This window comes from Megascapheus bottae, chromosome 17 (assembly GCF_031878675.1).
Source record: "Megascapheus bottae isolate mThoBot1 chromosome 17, mThoBot2.hap1, whole genome shotgun sequence".
Classification (NCBI taxonomy): Eukaryota; Metazoa; Chordata; class Mammalia; order Rodentia; family Geomyidae; genus Megascapheus; species Megascapheus bottae.
Window position 1 is genome coordinate 14,020,654 of NC_143525.1, and position 21,403 is coordinate 14,042,056.

Consider the following 21,403-nt stretch of genomic DNA (forward strand, 5'->3'; position numbering starts at 1 on the left):
CACTGGGCAAAAAATTGAGATCTTCTGGGCCGGGATTTGGCCTAGTAGTAGAGTGCTTGCCTAGCATAAACAAGCATTGACCCAGGTTCAATTCCTTTGCACCACATATATAGGGGAAAAAAAAGCCAGAAGTCGTGCTGTTGTTCAAGTGGTAGAGCTCTAGCTTTGAGAAAAATCCAAGGATAGTGCTCAGGCCCTGAGCTCAAGCTGAGGACTGGCAAAAAAAAAACAAAAATGAGAACCGATAAGAAAAATAACTAAAGAAGGTCTGGAGGCATGCCTCAAGTGATAGAATATCTGCTTAGCAAGGAAAGGTCTTCAGTTCAAATTCTAGGACTACCAAAAATATATTTTAATAAGATTTAGGTATTTGACAGAAGCTGTATGCTTGTTAGTCATCCTGCTCTCCTCTTGTATCCAAGCCAGTAGTAAGAGCCTTTAAAATTGTGAGCTCAATTAGTGTGTAGAAGGAAGTTCACTTCTTCTCATTATCCATTTTAAACTGGATAGGCCTTAAGAATTCATTGCTTTCCCTGACATTTTAGATACGGTTTTTCTTTCTTTCCTTTCTTTTTTTTGAAGGATATACACATATTTCAACACATTTTCAAAGAAGTAAATAAACAAGGAAGTTTGAGTGGTACTGTTGCTATGACATATTAGAACTTCTCACACTGGTGCAAAATGACTTTCTCTTGTTTATTGGTCAATTGAATTCTTTCTCAATCTTGATTCAACAATATTCTTCTGATTGATTTCCCAGCCTCCATGTTTGGCCAATCGCTAATCCACGTTGGATCACTATGGCAACTGCTGTTGGAGAATCTTGCTAATTGAAGCCCCAGCTCCTTGGCTGTGTACTCTACAGTCTCAGTGCTAAGACCCTTGGTAATAAGAGGCCACACTGCTTTTCTGCTTCAACAGTCATCTAACTATAAAATGCAGTGTTTACTATCTTTGATCTTCCTAGAAAATAAACTTCCCAAGGACAGGAATTGTCTATTCTGTTCATAAATTTATCCCAAGATGAACATAGACCACAACCAGTAACAGCTGGATAAACGAGTAAAGTCTTCTTAGTGTGTATTAATGGAGTTCCCCCATTTTTGCTAATACTGAGGTTGAACTCAGGGCTGGCATTGTGTCTCACGTTTGTAATCTCAACTACTCAGGAGGCAGGAATGGGATGTTTGTAGTTTGAGACAAGCCAAGGAAACAAGTTAAAGAGACATTATCTCAACTGATAAGCCAAGGTAGGTGTGAGCCTAAATTTCCAGTTATGTGGAATGCATAAGTAGAAGGATCTCACCCTGCTGTCAGCCTCAGGAAAAATTGTAAGACCCTATCCAAAATATAACTAAAGCAATCAGGGATTGGGGCATGGCTCAGATGTAGCCTAACAAGCAAGATATCCTGAGTTAAAACACCAGTACTGCTGATTTTTTTTTTTTTTTAGAACATAACAATATAGCTGGGTGAAGGGGCTCATGCCTGCAATCCTAGGTACTCAGGAGGCTGAGCTCTGAGGATCAAGGTCAAAGCCAGTCCAGTCACAAAAGGATCTCCAATTAAACTCTAGAAAAAAAAAGAAAAAAAAAGGGAAGTGTGGCTTGGCTCAAGGGTAGGGTAGTAGCCTTGAGCTGCAGAGCTCAGGGACAGCGCCCAGGCCAAGTTCAAGCCCCATGACCCACAAAAACAACAACAACAAAAAAGAACATAACAATATAAATTCAGAGAAAATAAACATTTTCTCACAGTTATGGTGATAGCTTTTCTCAAACATTTATTCCTAATTTAGCTAAAAGCATGAAACATAATATAAATTATGTCTGGTAGATTACTGTGCTGCCTGCAACAGAATATAAATGATTTAAAAATTATCCTTTAGTTCTATTTCCTTTAAAATTCAGAATGGATTTGCTTAACAGTTATACCACTTTGTACTTATCAGACAGTAAATATTGAAATGAATGTAAAGGAAAGATTTAACCCAACCTCTAAGTGGTCATATAATTTGCTGGTGAAATTCTCCAACATCAGCTAACTAAGTATGGATTAGCAACAGATTTCCCTTTATAAGACTTTGGATTGCAATCCACAGTACTGACCACAGTAATTAACAGATTACATATTGAATACTGATCAGTATAATCAAGAATAAAGACAATTTAAGGAATATATAGGCACTTCACTAGTTTAGAAGGCCTAAACATATTTACCAGCACAATGCATATTTATATGACTAATATCCCTAAATTATCATATAAGATTTACATGCATTTCCCTATCCCACTTACCAAGTAAGAAAGCAAACTGTGAAACAAGCTTATGAAAATAGTTAAAGAATTAAGATATAATCATATTTCAAAGCCCGCCCTCAGAGAAGTTTTCTGAAGCAAAGGCCACAGAAACTGAAACTCATTTATTTCTTGGGCAGAATCACAAACTTTAAGAATGGAGGAGGGGAAAAAACTTTACTCTAGGGAAGCAGCAGCTATTCTCTGATGTAAAAAATAGAATTTATCATCAAAGACCAAATGTAAATGGGGCAATTAATTTTAGGAATCCTATCTACTCTAATATTTTTATAAATCTTTGTTATACTTTGCACCAAAGTCTAATGTTGAATGATGTGACAAATGTCAGGAGAATGACTACTCTGTAAATTTTAACATGAATAACATACTTTTAAGTAATTTTAATACAAAATGTTATATTATTGCAATTTATAATGGTGACATATTCTGTGATATAGTAGTTTTAGGATTTACCTTCAATTTTGTCTTCAAACATAGTGACCTTGTTTAGTGAGCAAGTAACATTAATTATTGGTCAAGTAATAATTTCAAATAAACTTTGAATCTAGTAGATAGATGTCCCAGTTTGTCATACCCATAAATTCCATAAACATAATTTTCACTCTAGAAATTTGCTTGCTCATTTGTATAAGAAAAAGGAAATTTAATGAATAGTAATTATTATGAGATAATATAATTAAAAGAATTGCTAGGTTTGGTTTCAACACAGTATAAAATAATATTCTGATTTTAATATTGACGAAACATCTATAGTCCAGACTGAATTGTATGGAGCTAAGAAGAAATGCGGACAGAGGCAACAACCTCCTGAACAGATTGCTAACAATTCAACAAACAAGAACAAGGATTGTATCGAGCAAAAATGCTTCTGCACAGCAAAGGAAACACTCAGTAGAATACAGATAGTGAGAGAAACCTTTGCTAGTTATATCCTAGCAAAGTATACCTATCAAAATTTGTAGAGTTTGATAACTATATTATACCAAGAGCTCAAAAAAGAATCTCTATAACACCTAACGATTCAATTAATACATGAGTAAATGAATTGAACAGCCAATCTGTGAAAGTAGTTGAACAAATGGTCAATAAATTCATGAAGAAATGTTCAGCATCCCTGGCCATAAAGAAATGCAAGTCAATGGGGCTGGGAGTTTTGCCTAGTGGTAAGAGTGCTTGCCTAGCATGTATGAAGACCTGGGTTCAATCCTTGGTACCACATACATAGAAAAAAGCTGAAAGTGGTGCTGTGGCTCAAGTGGTAGAGCATTAGCCTTGAGAAAGCCCAAGGACAGTGCTCAGGCCCTAAGTTCAAGGCCCAGGACTGGAAAAAATAATATCTCTATATATTTCTTTATAAGAAATGCAAGTCAAAATGACACTGAGATTTTATCTCACCACATAACTAGGCAATATCATTCCTGGAGGAATGTAAGTCAGGATACAATAGAGGCCCTGTCACACTCTGATAACTGCAGCCCTATTCACAATAGCCACATCATGAAATGAGCCTAGATGCCCATCAACAAATGAATATATATATACATTCATTATATATGTATACATACATATATACACACATATATGTATGTACACACATATATTTATTATATAATCATTATGCAGCTATAAAGAAGAATGAATTATGGCATTTTTCAGAAAAATTAATAGAACTGGAGATCATGGTAAGCAAAGTAAGCAAGGTTCAGAAAGACAAATGTCCTATGAAGAATTTAGACATATATATGTGCATGTATAGGTATGTGTGTACTTACGTATGCATGTATATGTATACACATAAGTATTGATTATAACTTTCAGGCTGTTTTGGGGGAAAGAGAAGGAGCAAGAAGGAAAGAGTATGTTGGAAGGGGAACAAAACTGAAATACACAATACATGTTTTCTGAGTGTGAAGATGGTGTAAGAAATCCACTGACAGCTGTTGAATAACGAGAGGCAGCAAAGAGGAGAAGGAATTATCTGATGAAAGGATAATATATGCATGTGAAATGTTGCAGGAAAACCCCTTTGTAAAATTAGGATACACTAATAAAAGGAAGTTCTAAAAAATGAAAGGATAGGCACTGAGAGGACACTCTTGACATTCTGATAGGAAATAACCTAGAGCTTATTATATTCACCAAGTTCATTATTAAAACATAAGTACTATGCAAATCTATTTAAATACAGTATTATTAATGAACATGATAGCCATACAAATACATCCGATTCTCCATTTAGTGTACCAGTGTACGATAGGTTCAACTGCTGTTGTGGCTGCATAGTTGAATTTCCCATTACTCCACACAGACTCTCAAAGCTACTCCAACTATCTTTTTCATCAATGTAAGTTGCTTTGATTGGTTATGCCAATAAGTATTTCCAGGTGGTAAGCAGTAGACCATCGTGGTTAAGAGCACAAGGGCATGGGGCTTTGAAGTTCAACCAACATGGGTGGTATAACCACAGCCAAATTATTTAACTTTGCTGGGCGTTATTTTATAATGTGCAGATAAAGAGGACAATAATGATTAAACAGGACTGAGGTTTTAGTTATGTATGAGAGGTGGAAGTTCAAGATGGCAAGGGATCAGGAGTGGTGAGTCAACACTGGAATGAGGACTTACAGGAAACGGGAAAAAGAAAAGGCCAGGCAAGAGTGATCAAAAGGAGAAGTTGACAGGTAAATTAGCTGGTAGGGGAAGCTCTAAGGCATGGCTACATTTTCACAGAGACAGTGGAAGTAAAGTAAGATGGAAGAATGACAGCCTCTTCAACAAATTGTGCTGGCAAATTTGGTTATACATGTGTAGAAAAGTGAATTTAGATCCTTACACACTCTGCAACAGAATCAATTCCAAATGGATCAAAGACCTCAATGTAAGATCAGACACCCTGAAAATATTACAGGAAGGAATGAGGGAAACACTAGGGTTCCTTGACAGCGGTGTAGCCAATTCTGCCAGCAGCATTTGTTGAAGATGCTGTCTTTCTTCCAACCTATATTTTTGGCTCCCTTATCAAAGATTAGGTGGCCATAGATCTGTAGGTTCATTTCTGGGTCTTCAATTCTATTCTACTGGTCTTCAGGCCTGTTCTTGTGACAGTACGTACCAAGCTGGTTTTTTTTTTGGTTGTTTTTTTTTTTTTTTTAAATAACTAAGGCTTTGTAACAGAGCTTGAAGTTTGATTTTAATATTTGATATAGATATTCCTCCAGCACTGTTCTTCCTGCTAAGCATTGTTTTTGCTATTCAGGATCTTCAATTATTCCACATGAATTTTTGGATTGTTTCTTCTCTATAACTGGAGAATGGTGTTGGGATTTTGATGGGTATTGCATTGAATTTGTAGATAGCTTTGGGCACCACTGGCATTTTCATGAAGTTAATCTTCTCAATCCAGTAGCATGGTAGGTTTTTCCACTTTCCTTAAATCCACTTTAATTTCCTTTTTTAGGGTTTTAAAGATAATCCAGGTGCCCCTCAGTAGATGAATGGATCAATAAAATATGGACAATGAAATTCTATGCTTCCATCACAAAAAATGACATTGCCCCATTCATAAAGAAATGGAGACTTGGAAAAAATTCTATTAAACGAAGTAAGCCAGACCCAAAGAAACACAGGCTGCATGGTTTTGCTCATCTGTACTAACTAGAATATGTCTATAAATCTACAAGTTAATACAATAGATAGTAAAAGACAATTATACTTGGGCATGACTAATTAAACCACACACTAAGTGTTGCTCAGTGATAACATATGAGGATAATCTTAGGAGAGGATCACAATGGCTCAATAGCTATGTTCTTATAACATTATAAAATGATGTTTATTGAAATGAAAACGAAGAAATGGAAACAAAAGGTTTTTTTGTTGTATTGTTCTCAGTTATTTCATTTTTCATTTTTTTCACCTTTGGTTTATTTCCCTGTTTTTGATTTCTGTACCATTTGTCTTGTAGATAAGTTTATCTGGTTTGGGGAAGGTAGGGGAATCACAAAAATGGGTGGGACAAAGGGAAAACCAATTCAACAGTGTTAGAAAATGAACTTTACAACTTCGGAGAGAGGAGAGGGGTCAGGAGGAGAAAAAGTGGAAGAAAGTAAGGGAGGAGGTGATATTATTAAAAAAGACATGTACTAATTATCTTAGTTATGTAGCTATAACTCCTCCATCACCTTTAAAAAATTTTAACTTAGGCCGGGAGTTTTGCCTAGTGGTTAAAGTGCTTGCCTAGCCTTCATGAAGACCCGGGTTCGATTCCTTGGTACCACATACATAGAAAAAAGCCGGAAGTGGTGCTGAGGCTCAAGTGGTAGAGCTCTAGCCTTGAGAAAGTCCAAGGACAGTCCTCAGGCCCTGAGCTCAAGCCCAGGACTGGCAAAAAATAAAATAAAAATAAAAAAATAAAAAAAATAAAAAATTTTAACTTAAAAAAAAAAGGAATTATTAATCTCATCTTTACCAGGGAAGGAATTCTCTTCCTGATATGTCCCCAAGACTGGAATGCTCTGCTTCTTCAACAATACTAATCATTTTTATTTGCAAATGTTAAGTTATGCAATCATCAGTACAAACAAATATTTTATAAGTTTATGAAAAACCATAAAGTATCCTTCCTAAAACAAGACAATTTCTGTCATTCAAGTAAATTTTTATGGGCTTCCTCCTCATCTCCTTTTTTCATCTTCTGACCTAAGAATCAGTTGCTTGGATTTTATTTACTGTCTTGCTTAAAAATGAACATACAGGGCCGGGAATTTGGCCTAGTGGTTGAGTGCCTAGCATGCACAAAGACCTGGGTTTGATTCCTTAGTACCACATACATTGGAAAAAGCCAGAAGTAGTGCTGAGGCTCAAGTGGTAGAGCTCTAGCCTTGAGGAAAGTCCAAGGACAGAACTCAGGCCCTGAGCTAAGCCCAGAACTGGCAAAAAAAAAAATGAATGTACAAGTATAATAATCTCTAACATCTTAATTTATTATTTTTAGATGTTTTGAAATAATCATTTTCTGAATTTTACATAATGTACTATTTTTTATATTGCATTGTTTTAAAAATTCAATCATGATCTTTGAAATAAAACTTTTTTCCCTTCATTTTAACTGCTTTAGACATTCAGGTGTGGGATTATATCAGAATAATTCATTTTGTATGTGAGCATTTGAACTTTTACAAGGTTTCTTTCTATGAGCCTTGCTGCTATTAATATTCCTCTATATGTCTTCTGATATACATTCTGAGCTTCTAAGGTACACATTAAGGAATTTGGTTCATAAATGAAATGGGTGACTTTACAAGAGTTAAAGTAACACCTTGGATTCACACTGTATGTTAGTTTTTTGATTCATACCTTCAACTATACTGGCATTGCCAGACTCTCTATTTTTAACAGCAATATTAATAAAATTGTATTTTATTATGCTTGTCCTTTTAAATGGTACAATATAGTGATTTTTAGTTTGTTCACACTTAACTAATGTCCAATGCTAAATTCATAAGCATCTCAGTTTATATTTAAAGCCCTTCCTTGCTTTTTTAGCAAATACTAAAAGTCAATTTCCTTAGGAATATAATGTCATGTTTTCTACCCTCCCCCCTCCCTCCCTCCCTCTCTCTCTCTCTCTTTCTTTCTTTTATTCTATCTTTCTTTGCCAGGCCTGGGGTGTGAACACAGGGCCTCGGTGCTGTCCCTGAGCTTCTGCTCAATGCTAGTGCTCTACCACTTGAGCCTCAGTACCACTTCCGGCCTTTTCTGAGTAGTTTATTGGAGATGTGTCTCACAGACTTTCCTGCACAAGCTGGCTTTGAATCATGATCCTCAGATGTCAGGCTCCTAAGTAGTAGTATTACAGGCGTGAGCCACTGGAGCCCTGCTCCCCACCCCTACTCCTCTATTATTCCCTGAATAAGCTGACTAAACCCAACATTTGCTGTATTTAAAAAAATGTCCTTCCTTTCCTTAGTGTGCTTTTAATCATCTCTCAAGAATCATTTAAACATCATCTCCAGGTTGGAGGTGGGAGCATGGCTCAAGTGGTTGAGTGCCTGACTAGTAAGTATCAGGACAAACCCTACTATCATCAAGAAAATTTGTTTTCAAAAGAAGTGGATTATAGTTTTTTGTTTTTTTTTTCCCTCTCCAAAGTCATGGTGTAACTGCTACTCCAGAGGCTCATTGTGCTTCACTGGAAGGCAGTACCAGCTGAACTGAGCAAAGAGGTTGAGGAAAATAGTAGTCTTCCCTAAGCTGTAGGAGCTAGCATCTTGAATCCTAGGAAGGAAAGAAAAGTTTAGTACCTGAAAAGCTGAGGCTGAAAATGAAGTTTGGAACATGGGAAGCAGAGCTTCTAAACAAGGGTAGTTCTTGGCATGAAAATAGCAGAGTGCTATTTTCAGTCTTGGAAGAAGAATCAAAGGAAAGGACTGGAAGAGATCAGGGTTTCCAATAAAGCAGGCTAAGGATTAGGGCCCAATTCAAGTGCAAGTACTGGTTTATGTTGGGAACTGGAACCCAGCATACAGTCTATGAAAGAAGGCCACGAGGTAAGACTAAACAAAGAAGGTGCTGATGGTGGCCACAAGATGCCTCTAGGGCTGGTTCATCCAGGCCCAGCAGCTGCTGAATGTTCAACCCCATTTACACGCTGGAGGATGCAGCCCACATAAGAAAGCAGCCTGAGCTCACCTAGCACCAATGATTGGATCTGTCAAGGGAAGTCCCAGGACTTCCTCTTAACCTCTCTTAACCTCTTCTAGCCCTCAGCAACTTGCAGAGTCCTTTGACAAAAGCAGTCAAAGTGTAGGACCTCTATTTTCTTACTTTTTGGGCTCAGGTGACTCAGGCATCTACTGCATTATCAGAAGATAAAACATAGAAAGCCTACTATGGGAGCCTACAAACATAACCTCCAGGCTCTTTTGCGGACATTTTCAGATTGTTCAGTTCTTTTAGGCAATGGCAGCAGCACAGGTAAGCCTACTACCTTAGTCTTGCACCCTCCCTGGAGGATATACCTGACACATATGATATGGCAACTGTCCTTTTGTTTCCTTTCAGAAAAAAAAAAAAACAGCACTGTAGGCTATCATATCTGTATCCCAATCAGATTTATTCTGATCCCATTTGCAATGGGGGTGTAGTGTTAATCTTCCTAATTTTTTTAAATGGGGATTTAAGTCTAATCATATGTTGATTTATTATAGCATTAGTAGAAATATTGTATATTTACAAGATGGAAGAATCAATGAAAGAATGACACAGGAGACTGAAAAATAAGAAACTTTGATTTTGAGAAATAACTTTGTAAAGCTTACATGGTTGTTCTCAGACATTTTTACAGATTACCTTTAAAATATTTTCCCAAACAAAAATAGAATTAATAAAGATAGTAGAAGAGATACCAGAATCTGAAAGGAGAAATATGGCTCAGGTAATAGATGATGCTAGAATGAAAGGAGGAAAATTTGATCTGAGCTTCTAAGTCTACTATGATAGAATCACCAAATTTGGTAGCCTAAAAAACAAGTAAATCCTACTGATAACCAATCAAGTCGGAAGCTAGTGTTCTACTACCTGTGATATAACCTTCCTAAATAAAAGCATAAAGACAATAATATCAAATATATATTTTTTGCTAACCATTTAAGCTATATTATCTCAGTTTTACTATTCTTTCTGCAAAGTTCCCAACTAGTTGAGATTGTTCTAAATAAGTGAATATTTTCAACTGATAATCCCAAAGAGTTTCTATGGTAACACACAACAAAGAAAACACTCATCAAGATCTAAATAATCAAGTCTGCTCAGTGAGCTTAAAGTGGCTTAGTTTTAATGTTTTAAGATAAAGTGAAAAGCAAACAGTTCAACTCCAAAGAGTAAGACAAGAATATTTAACTAATTATGTGGTCCCCCAAACCCAAATAAACAGAAGAGAACATGCTGCTTAATTGTGAAGTAATTAAAATACAAAAGTATGATTTTTACTGAGTCCGTGGCCCTCTTGGCATGCACTTCTTTATCTCATTCAAGTCATGCAACTAGAATAGGTGTTAGAATTAAATTCTCTGAACTAAATACAAAAATAGAAAGTCATTTTGGGATTTGATCCTCATTCATTTTCAACCAAATATCCAAATTCATTTCCAATTCACACAAGGACTGCAACAGATTCACCTAAATCAGTTTTCTACAAGTTAAACATCCCTCCTACACTCAGATGTGATTGTGGAACTACTTTGATCTTTATTCCCAAATTTATTGCTCCATGTAATCCATGACAAAATATAATGTGATTTACTATATCTCTATATGACAGCCCAGCAGCTGACAGAACTTAATAATTTAGCATAAGAAAAAAAAACCTCCTGGCACCAAAATATACAGATTATAATGGGAGTTCTTTAGTATCCATTTACAATGAAGCCTACACTAGCCAATCAGAAGAACTTCAAAACAATTATTTCTTTTTTTATGCATTTAATGAAGGAGATTTTTATTTCTTAAACATTTTTTGTAGCTGCAAGCAAATAATTCTGGAACATTTTACTTTTGTGTTCTCATTAAAACAATGTGGGACTACTGACATATGATGTTCCTTTCTGAGAGAAATGAATTTTTTCATTTAATTTCAAGTAAGTAAAGAAATACATAAAGACTCAAGGAAAAAAAATAAAGCACAATCACATTATGTTCTGATACAGAGAAGGCATGGATTAGATAGTTAGGTCCTGGGTATATAGTAATCAGAAATAAAGTGAAACAAAGCCCTGAGTTGTTAGCTGAAGTTCCTGCGAAATTGCCTTTCCCTCAGCCTGAGTTTGCACCCATGACAGTAAAGTCGTAACAGATGGTCCTTGGATCTGTTGCAACTCAAAATGGCTAAGATCTTTGGGTCTGCTATGGGGATTTTAGCAGTTTTCAGCTAAACCAAGAAGAGTAATTTAATGTCTGTAGTTGATATAAAAAATTAACAAAAGGGTCTCAATTTCAATTTAATTCTAGAGAACACATAAATACAAAAAAGAATTGATCTGTTTTTAAATTAGGAGCAAGAATGAAAATTGAGTTTCTAGTAGAGAGGACTGCTCCACCTCCCAGGCCAGCTTGTCTCCTGAGAGGAATATTAGTTGTTAGACAACCTGACATGCCTTGTGATGAGATCTAAATCATCCATTTATTTCCATACAAAACTGATTTCTAAGCCTCAAGTGGAAGATATTACAATGAATAAATATGCTACATACTTCAGTATAGTGGTTGCCAAATCTACTGTGCACCAAAACTTGCTATACCAAGAGGTTTCTGTGGTGAGGATCTGTTTTGTTTTGTTTTTTAATATCCACCTAAGTGTTTCGACAGGGAATAGGTTTGGAAAGTATTCTTAAAAAACCATTGAACTTCTCTTGTACTTAAAAATGCTTTTAAGTGATTCAGGGTTGATGGCAGTAATTAATAATTTACTCAGTTTGTGTTTTTTAATCAAATAAGCAGAAAGATAGTTTTACCTTTATCATATGAATTTTCCACCCCAGGTGACTCTTTTTATTTGTCTCCCAAATTCTTGCAAGAACTTGTGCTTTATCTCACATAGTTTTTCTTTTTGCCCTTGAGGCAACAGGTGGTATAAGCTCAACTGAATCTGCTTTGCAAATATTTTAAAACACAAACACATTTTTGTCTATTCCTCATTCTCATTTAGTCCACCATTTGTGGAAATGGAAGCTAGAATTGAGGAGGTCTCCACCCTCTCTACAGGTTGTTAATATATTCTTGAGGTCTATATATCCTATTGTTGTACAGAAAAATAGCATTTGTTTTTCCTAGAAAAGTTCTGCTTGGCAGTATCACCTTTGGCCCTTGGACAACAATCTTTCTAGCTTCACTACCTCTGGCTTATTCTTTCAGTTTAGCCCATGTCTTAGTTCTCTGAGAGTTTTTTTTGCCAAGTAACAATTATGCGAAAGAAGGATTTGGGGGGGGGGGCTGGGGGGAATGCAGGAGGGTGTGCTATAGCACTATGGCTTGAACTCAGGGCCTGGATGTTGTTCCTCAGCTTTTTCACTCAAGATTGGTGCTCTAGCATTTGAGCCACAGCTCTACTTAGGGCCTTTTGGAGGTTAGCTGGAGAAAAAGTGCTATGGATTTTCCTGTCTGGGATGGCTTTAAATTGTGATTCTCAGATCTCAACCTCCTGAGTGGCTAAGATTATAGGTGTGAGCCACTGACACCTGGCTCAAATATACTTTTGATTCAAAAATTTGCAACATAATCTCTTTTTAAAGATATTTGAACGAAAGATTGTTCTCTAGGTTAGTGTACTTGGAGGAAAGGCTGGCAAGCCAGTGGGCTTCCACAACACTCAAGTTTCTCTTCCATGCCAATGATAACCACTTTGTGCCTGGTAGGTGGAAAATACAGTGTTGTCAGAGCCCTGTATAGGTTAGTTAAAAATACCAAGTCCCATAAATTAAACACATAGGTTCTGAAGATACCCTCAACTCTTCCTATTCTATCCCATTATATTAAAATTTCATTTAGATTTGTATAGAACCTTGCTTGCATTTTAAGTCACCCTCCCTGTATGGTTACTACCTGTCATTTACTACTAGCATTCATCTGTTATACTATATTCTCAGATCAGAACTAGGTCATTTTACTGCCTCAATTCCTGGTATCTTTTTTTTAAGTAGCCACAGGCCTTCAGAACATTTCAATACTCTAAATAAAAATGAAATATATGAACAAAATAATTTGCTTATCAAAGAAGCAAGAATTAAATGTTTAAGTTTCCTAGATGGCCAAAGGCATAATATAAATTCTTTAAAATAAAGCAAGAAGCTGATTCCTTTGATTAAGATAATACAGTAGTAAATTCTCCAGTACTGCTTTCTCTTTAATTTGATGTGAGATTAAGAAAAAGTATTTTCTATGCACAATTTCCTAAATACAGGTCTCCTAATCTGACTTTTTGAAACGAAGTCTGTGTCTGCTCACAGATTCTTATGAATATCTACTAACTAGAAAACATTTCTCCTAACAGCTTAGACAACAAGCTTCCGATGCCAGAGCAGGAGCTAAGAATGTAAACTGGCACCAGTCCCTTGACTTTTCCAGACTCGCCTCATTACTAGTTACATCTAGTCTTTTATCTGTCTCCATTCAACTCTGACTTTAGGGCCAACAATTCAGTGTTTGGGCCGAATCAATAAGTCTTAGGCCAAAGAATCTGGATTTTATGCTGGACTCAGTGGGCTACGTTAAAGGTCTGTAAGCAGGGAGTAAAATGAATAGAAATACAGTTAGACTACCAGGACTGTGGGAAGTAAGCCAAAAAAGCAGAGCAGGTAATAGCAATATTGAGAGAGAACTGGAGCCAGTAGGTAGGACTTTGCTTAAAGTCCCAATGCAATCATAAGCATTGCATTGGGGGCTATAGTCTTCTGCCTCTTTTTGAAAGAGAAAGCCCCATGGGGGCAAAGCCAAAACAACCCACTCTCCCTAAAAGACTAAAAATACCTGCATTTACTATTTACCATGGCAAAGATATGGAACCAACCCAGATGTCCCTCAGTTGATGAGTGGATCAACAAGGTGTGGTATTTATACACAATGGAATTCTATGCTGCTGTCAGTAAGAATGCTATTGCCCCATTTGTAAGGAAATGGAAAGACTTAGAAAAAATCATATTAAGTGAAATAAGCCAGACCCAAAGGAACATAGGCTCAATGGTTTCCCTCATTTGTCATAATCAGTAGAAACCTTGGGCTCTCCTAGCAGAGATTCACAATAGAACAAAATCTAGATACATAAGGCCATATAGTATGACGCTAAATGTAAGGACCTCCAGGATATAGAAACAAAAGCCATATAATGAGTGACTGTTGTCCTTAATGTACTATGTTATCTCTCATCTCTTTTGCTGTCCTTGGTTATCTCATATTGTTACAAAATTTCACCTTGTTATCTGATATATTTTATATATGCTTAATTGGTTATTTGAAATAGGAGAGAGAAGGGGGGAAATCAAGGGAAATGGGGACCATGTCATGAGAAAGGGTATCAATATTTGTGAAGTAATGTACCTTCTATCTGGTGAATATAATGTAACCCTTCTATTAATTACAATAAAAATATATGAAAACCTGCATTTTCAACTTTATCTACTATCTTTCTGTAACAACTACATAGGCATCTACCTAGACTCTAAGTAATTCTTGTTTCCAAAGCCTCGGTTATGGTATATGTTTCAGAGTACTACTATAACAAATACAAGAAAATGCACTGAGAGATCTGGATGACAGATGAGTCATCTGTGTATCTCAGGAACGGGATAGGTGTCTACCTCTGAGCAATCTCTCATGAGTTCTCCTACCTCTCCTATGAAGTCCACATTGTCTCTTTTTAAGTTGAAATATATCTGAATAATCATAAAATCGACTTTGTGTAATAGTTGTACAAACATCATAATCTGATTTAGAAATTTTTCCCTAAAAGGAAACAACCTAATTAGCCATTCTTTCTCTTTCTCCTGACACTCCAAACTCCTCGAAACTTCTATTTCTGTCTAGTCAGAATATTTCATACAAAGGGATCATATAATATGTGGCCTTTTGCATTTAATGTTTCATAATATTCTGAAGTTTTCCCCATGTTGCAGCACATACCAGTAATGCAAATTTATTATAGATCTATCATGTTTTATTTATTAGGACATGAGCATAGCATTGCTTCCATTTTTTTACTATTATGAATAATACTATTGTGATGGATGTATATGCTTTAATGTAAACATGTTTTCAACTATTTAGTATATCTCTGTGGTTGAAATTACTGTGTTCTACAGAAAAATCTAATGTCTAACATTCTGAGATACTGCCCAGTTGTTCAGTTGTTTCCCTAACTGGCTGTACTATTTTACATTTCCATTATCAAAACATAAGGCTTTAAAATTCCCACATCTTTTTGCACTTTCCATAATTTAGCTTTATGATAGCCATCATAACTATGCCATTGCTGCTTTGATTTGCATTTCCATAATGATTAATGATATTGAGCACCCTGTGTTGTGCTTCGTGACCATCGGTATAGACGTTCTTATGAAGAAATGTTTCTAATGAGACAAAGATGTCTTATGGAGAAATATGTATTCAAATCCTTTACTTATATTAAAATTTTGCTTTCTGGGGACTAGGAGTTTGGGTGCTTGCCTAGCATGCCTGAAGACCAGATTCGATTCCTCGGTATCACATACATTAAAAAAGAAGAAGCTGGAAGTAGTGCTGTGGAATCCGGGAACTGAGAAAATCCAAGGACAGTGCTGCTCAGGCCCTGAGTTCAAGCCCCAGGACTGGCAAAAAAAAAAAAAATCACAAAAATTTTGCTTTCTCTTTGTTTCTGAGTGGCAAAAGTTTTTTATGTATTAGACTTTTATCACACAGACAACTTTCAACGTTTTTCTATTCCGTGAGTTATCTTTACTTTTCTGGATGCACTGCATTAGTTGAAGCAAGAAGTTTTAAATTTTGATAAAGCCCAGTAGTATGGTTTGAACCCGGTACCTGGGCACTGTCTTAGCTTGTTTTGCTCAAGGCTGGTATTCTACTATTTGAATCTCACACTGACTTCTAGCTTTTTGCTTGTTAATTACAGGTAAGTCTCATGGCTTTTTCTGCCTGTTCTACCTTCAAATTGTGATCTGAAGATTTCAGCTTCCTGAGTTGTTCAGAGTACAGGTAAAAACACAACTTATTTTCACATTATTTTTACAAGTACTATAATATATAGAAATCAACATAATGAGGTTTTACTGACATATCTGCATTTAAGAATTCATAATTTTAATTTTTACATTTCAGTTTAGTAGGATATTATTGAAAAAGTCACTTTACCTTAGAATTTTAAAAATTAATCCATCATTTTCTCTAAGGACTGAAAATTTTATTTCATTGTTTTCTGACTTTCATGTTTTCTGATGAAAAATCAGTTATTAATCTTTTCCTTATTTCTTACTTCTTAGCTCTGTGAACACATTTAAATTTGGTTATTTAAATTCTTTGTCCAGTAAATCTAACACTTTTGCATCAGCAAGAGTTTGTATTTATTTTTCTCCCTTTCCTTTGGTTTTCTTACTGCATATATTATAGTTATTTTGCTGAAAAGTAGATACTATATTACAATTGGAAATAGGTTATCTTCCCTCTTCAGAGTTTTCTTTGTTGCTGCTAGATATAGATTCTCTCTCTCTCTCTCTCTCTCTCTCTCTCTCTCTCTCTCTCTCTCTATATATATATATATATATATATATATATATATATATATATATATATAGCCAGATCTATCTATCTATCTATCTATCTATCTATCTATCTATCTATCTATCTATCTATCATCTATTGCCAGTTCTGGGGCTTGAACTCAGGGCCTGTGCAATGTCCTTGGGCTTTCCTCAAGGCTAGTGCTCTACTACTAGAGCCACAGCACCATTTCCAGCTTTTTTTTCTAGGTATATGGTACTGAGGAATTGAACTCTGGTTTTCATGCATGCTAGGCAAGCACTCTACCACTAGGCCAAACTCCCAGCCCCTGAGCTTTTTTTGCTCAAGGCGAGCACTCTATTTGAGCTATAGCGCTGTTTCTGGCTTTTTCTGTTTATGTGCTGAGGAATTGAACTCAGGGTTTCATGCATGTTAGGCAAGCACTGCCACTAAGTCACCTTCCCAGCCACTGCAGGATATTTCTGTTTTGTAGTTTAACATTGTTTTCTTTGTCATGGGTGGTCACTGAGGTGCCTAATCAATGGTCAGCTTATGACTAGGGTGTTAGATACTTGTTAATGTACCTGACAACCTACAGTCAACTTCCATTTTGTTTAGTAGACAGTATTCTTCCAAATTAGCTATATCAGCATATATTCCTTCTTTTAATTGTAATGTATAGAGGGGTTACAGTTATATTCGCCAGATAGTAGGTGCATTACTTCTCACACATTGATACTCCCTCTTATGTTTTTTCCCCATTTCCTTCCTCCACGCCCTTCCAATCATCTTGTTTTCCCCCTTTCCCTTTCCCATTTCAAACAAACAAACGTATATACAATATACCAGGTAACAACTTCAGATACAGTATCCACAGGGCAACAGATGAGAAGAGAAATAACACAGTACATTAAGAACAACAATCACACAAGATGAAGCTCTTGTTTCCATATCCTGGAGATCCTTTCATTTAGTATATATTTCTCTTACATGTTCTTCACACTATATGGTATCAAAACTCCATCAAAGGGTGAAGTCAAGAAGTTTTCATTGCTTGAATCTAGGTAAAATTTGTAACATTTAACACAAAGAAAAGCAGAAATGGAACTGTTTGATATCAATGGTTAGATCAAAAAGGTGATCGAGATTCTACCTGGCTTTCTATTCCAGGTCATGAGCCTTGGGAGTACTAAGCCAACAAAGGAGATATCCAGTCACTCTAGAGGACAAACCACACAGACACAGTCTTACTTGCTTGCGTCTTCATTGCTTAATTCAATAAATGTAATTTTCTATTAAATGTGTTTCTGAGGACACTATTTTTTAAAAATCCCTTCATTTTAATTTCCCATTTCAAAGAGCTCTATTCCAGTTTAAATGAATGAAATTATTGGTACTTTGCAAATTAAAATACTGAGAGGTCAACAGAGATGAAAACTGAGGACTGAGCACTGCATTTAAGTTAGAGATCACCAGTTGGTTGAATAAATGCCTAAGTAAATGAAGTGGCTACCAACTTTTTGGGTTCGAGAAAAGACACTATGAGACAGTAGAGGGCATTTGGTACATAGTCCTTTCCAAGACTGGCTATAGACAGAGAAATGATACCAAGGTTGAAGAAAAAATTGAGTCACAGCCAAGCACTAACTGTAGTTGACTGTCCATTTTCATTACTCAAAAAATTTCCAATCTTCATGCACGTAGGTGGGCTATGAGTCTAGTTCTGGCTAATGGGATGTTTGTGGAATATATGTAACTTCTGGGTTAATGTTCAAAATGTGATTTCTTCATATTCTCTAGTCATGAATGACCAGTGTTGGTCAAGATAATGGAATATTCCTTTCAACTAATATTGACCTTATACTTTGAAAGTATATAAAGAATAAAAGTAACTTAGTAGCCAGGCACTGGTGGCTCATGCCTGTAATTCTATCTACACAGGAGGCTGAGATCTGAGGATTGAGATTCAAAGCCACAGTGGGTATGAAGTCCATAAGACTCTCATCTCCAATTAACTACCAGAAAACTGGAAGTGGCATTGTGGCTCAACATGGCTGAACACTAGTCTTGAGCTGAAAAGCTCAGGGGCAACACCCAGACCCAGAATTCAAGCCACATGACCACTACACCACCACCACCACCACCACCACCACCACCACCACCAACAACAACAACAGCAACAAAAAAAACTTAGTAGTAATTAACCAATTTCTATTTATAAAAAAATAGTATTTTATAGTGGTTTTACTTAATAATAAACATTTATTGAGTTAAATGACTGGCTTTACATTTTTGGTGCACAGTCATAAAGGTTATAAAAAAGCACTTTAAGAATTCTAGTAGGTATTTTTTAAATTTTAAAAAAAATTATTAACATTGATTTTTACATCATATTTAAAAATGATGTGTTTAACCAACAAGTATTCAAGAAGGGAATCTTTATACAATCACTGGCACTTAGATTTTAGAACATAATTAAAATTAGGCTGAGGGCTTGTATGCCATAGATATATATTAATCTATGTAATAAGACATTATGTCTACAGAGTCATAAATTTTTATGTCTATGTAGTTGTATTTATATTTCCAACACCATGTCCATAGCATTGGGTATGCAAATATTCTAATGTCATTAATTATGTCCCAAAAGAAGAGACAGTAAAGATTCTTGGAATCTTATATTTCCGAGACCACTAAAATTTGAGAGTAATTTTTTACTATAATATAACGTAGCAAAATTTGGAATTGGTAGACATTCTTTAAAATATATTTCATGATCCTGAAAATAATAGAGGAGAGAGTATCATTATGAGGAAATATAATCAGAAACCCCATTGAATTGGATGAGAAGTACAGTTACAGGAATGCAGGCATAGAGTGTACTCATTTCCCTGAGTAAAATACCCATGCACTTGAAGGGGAGAAAAGGGGATATATGGGTATAAATACAATTGGAGGGCAGTTTTGGGCTGGGCTAATCAAAATGGTTGCTTCTGTTTGTTTCCATTTTCTCAGTGAAATTTGGGTCATTATCTCAGAGTAGAAATAGGCAATGTAGTAGTTTTGAGAAGAAAAAAGAGCAGTGAAAGTTTTTAGCTAGTAGAAAAATGAAATAAGGCCGTGCTGAAGGTCCATTTGAGCTTTCTGGCTTTGAATTTCGATGAGATAAATGCTTCCTGTCTTGAGTCATGTTCTCTTGTTTACATACAGTAGTACAGTAATTTATTTGGTTCAACCATTGTTGTGTATTTGTCAATCATGAGTATGAAGCAAAGGGGTGAAGAAGTTGAGAGGGGTTAAAAGGAGTGACTAACCATGAAGTCTAAGCTGGCAAATGAAGACACGCCAATTAGTGGAAAGTGAAGAATGTTAATATTCATTAGTATACATCTTCTGAAGCAAAAAGTCTGTTGGAGTGAGCACACTGAGCAGCTGAACTAAGACTAGAAATTGGGATGGGTAGAACAGTGGATCAACTCAAACCAAAAATTGAAGATGGGGCCTGGAGTTTGGCCTAATGATGGAATGCTTGCCTAGCATGCACACAGACCTGGATTCGATTCCTTGGTACCACAAACATAGAAAAAAAGCCAGGAATGGTGCCGAGGCTCAAGTGGTAGAGCTTTAGCCTTGAGAAAAACCCAAGGACAGTGCTCAGGCCTTGAGCGCAAACTGAGGACTGGAAAAAAAATTGAAGATGGTATAATTATTGTATCATTGTCAAGGGCTCTGGGTCATATTCACAAGCAGGGGGCCAAGGTAAAGGAATGATGAGCTCTAGTAACTGAGAAACCAGTGAGCTGAAATGGTTCTCATTAACGGGTCAATCCATCCAATTTGATCTTGCCTAGGGACAATTATGGTTTTTGTAGGCCATATATTGTTCTTTCTGTTCCAGATAATGGTGTACAAGTTACAGAGATCGGTAAGAAGCTCTGTGAATAGATAGTAAAAGGAACAATAACTTTCACAAGAAAACTTATTTACTTAAATGAAAAAAAAATTATCTTCTATTTAGAGCTCAAAGCTAAATGAAGAGCCATGTAGTTTTCTATAGTAATGGAGTGTTTCATTTTTGGACAGTAACTGAATTAACTTTCTTACTAAAATTGCAAAAAAGTCATTTACCTGTTTTAAAGTCATTTAAAGTTCTTTCTGTTATTAAAAAGAAAATCCGTTATGCTGTTTTCCAATAATAAGCACATGTATTAAAAGCTGTTTTTCTTGTTAAAGATTATCATATTTTCCTCTAATTTTCATGTTTTCTGATGTCTAGGATATTTACATATTTAAAAATAGAACTTTCCTTGTAGATGATTTACACCTAAAAAAGAACACACTGCAAAAACAGACTACCAGCACAGAGAAATTCCTTCTACTTCTGTCAAGAGCAGCCATCTAATGCAGCTGACAAGGGCATCTAACTCAATCACACAACAGTCAACGCCACTTATAATTGAAGGCTTTTAACTTTATTGAACTATTTTTGAGTCCTATTATATACTATGTGCAGAAAGAAAAATCAACCAGAGTAAAATAAGTATTCCAATAGAACAACAAAACTTTAGCATTATTTAGGGAAAAAAGCCATCTTCCCAGCAAGCATCCCTAATCACTCAAAGACAATGATAAGACAATCCTGCAGCTTTCAAAAGTCACAATGACTTTCAAGCACTACTATTTAATTAGGCAGAGATTAAAGATGTCAAAGGAGAATTTAAGAAAAGGACTTACACTTTTAAAAATAAAAGTGTAAGAGTGAATTCAGACTTTACATAGAATAAAAGATACCTTTAAAAATTGCTAGGATTAAAAAAAAAAGCAAA

General features: G+C 35.8%; 1 protein-coding gene across 9 annotated transcripts in view; it reads right to left on the reverse strand.

The window, feature by feature from the left end:
- The window catches only part of Cep112 (centrosomal protein 112), a 350,634-nt gene that overhangs the window by 98,339 nt on the left and 230,892 nt on the right, over positions 1-21,403 (reverse strand). The gene's annotated exons all lie outside the window — the stretch shown is intronic.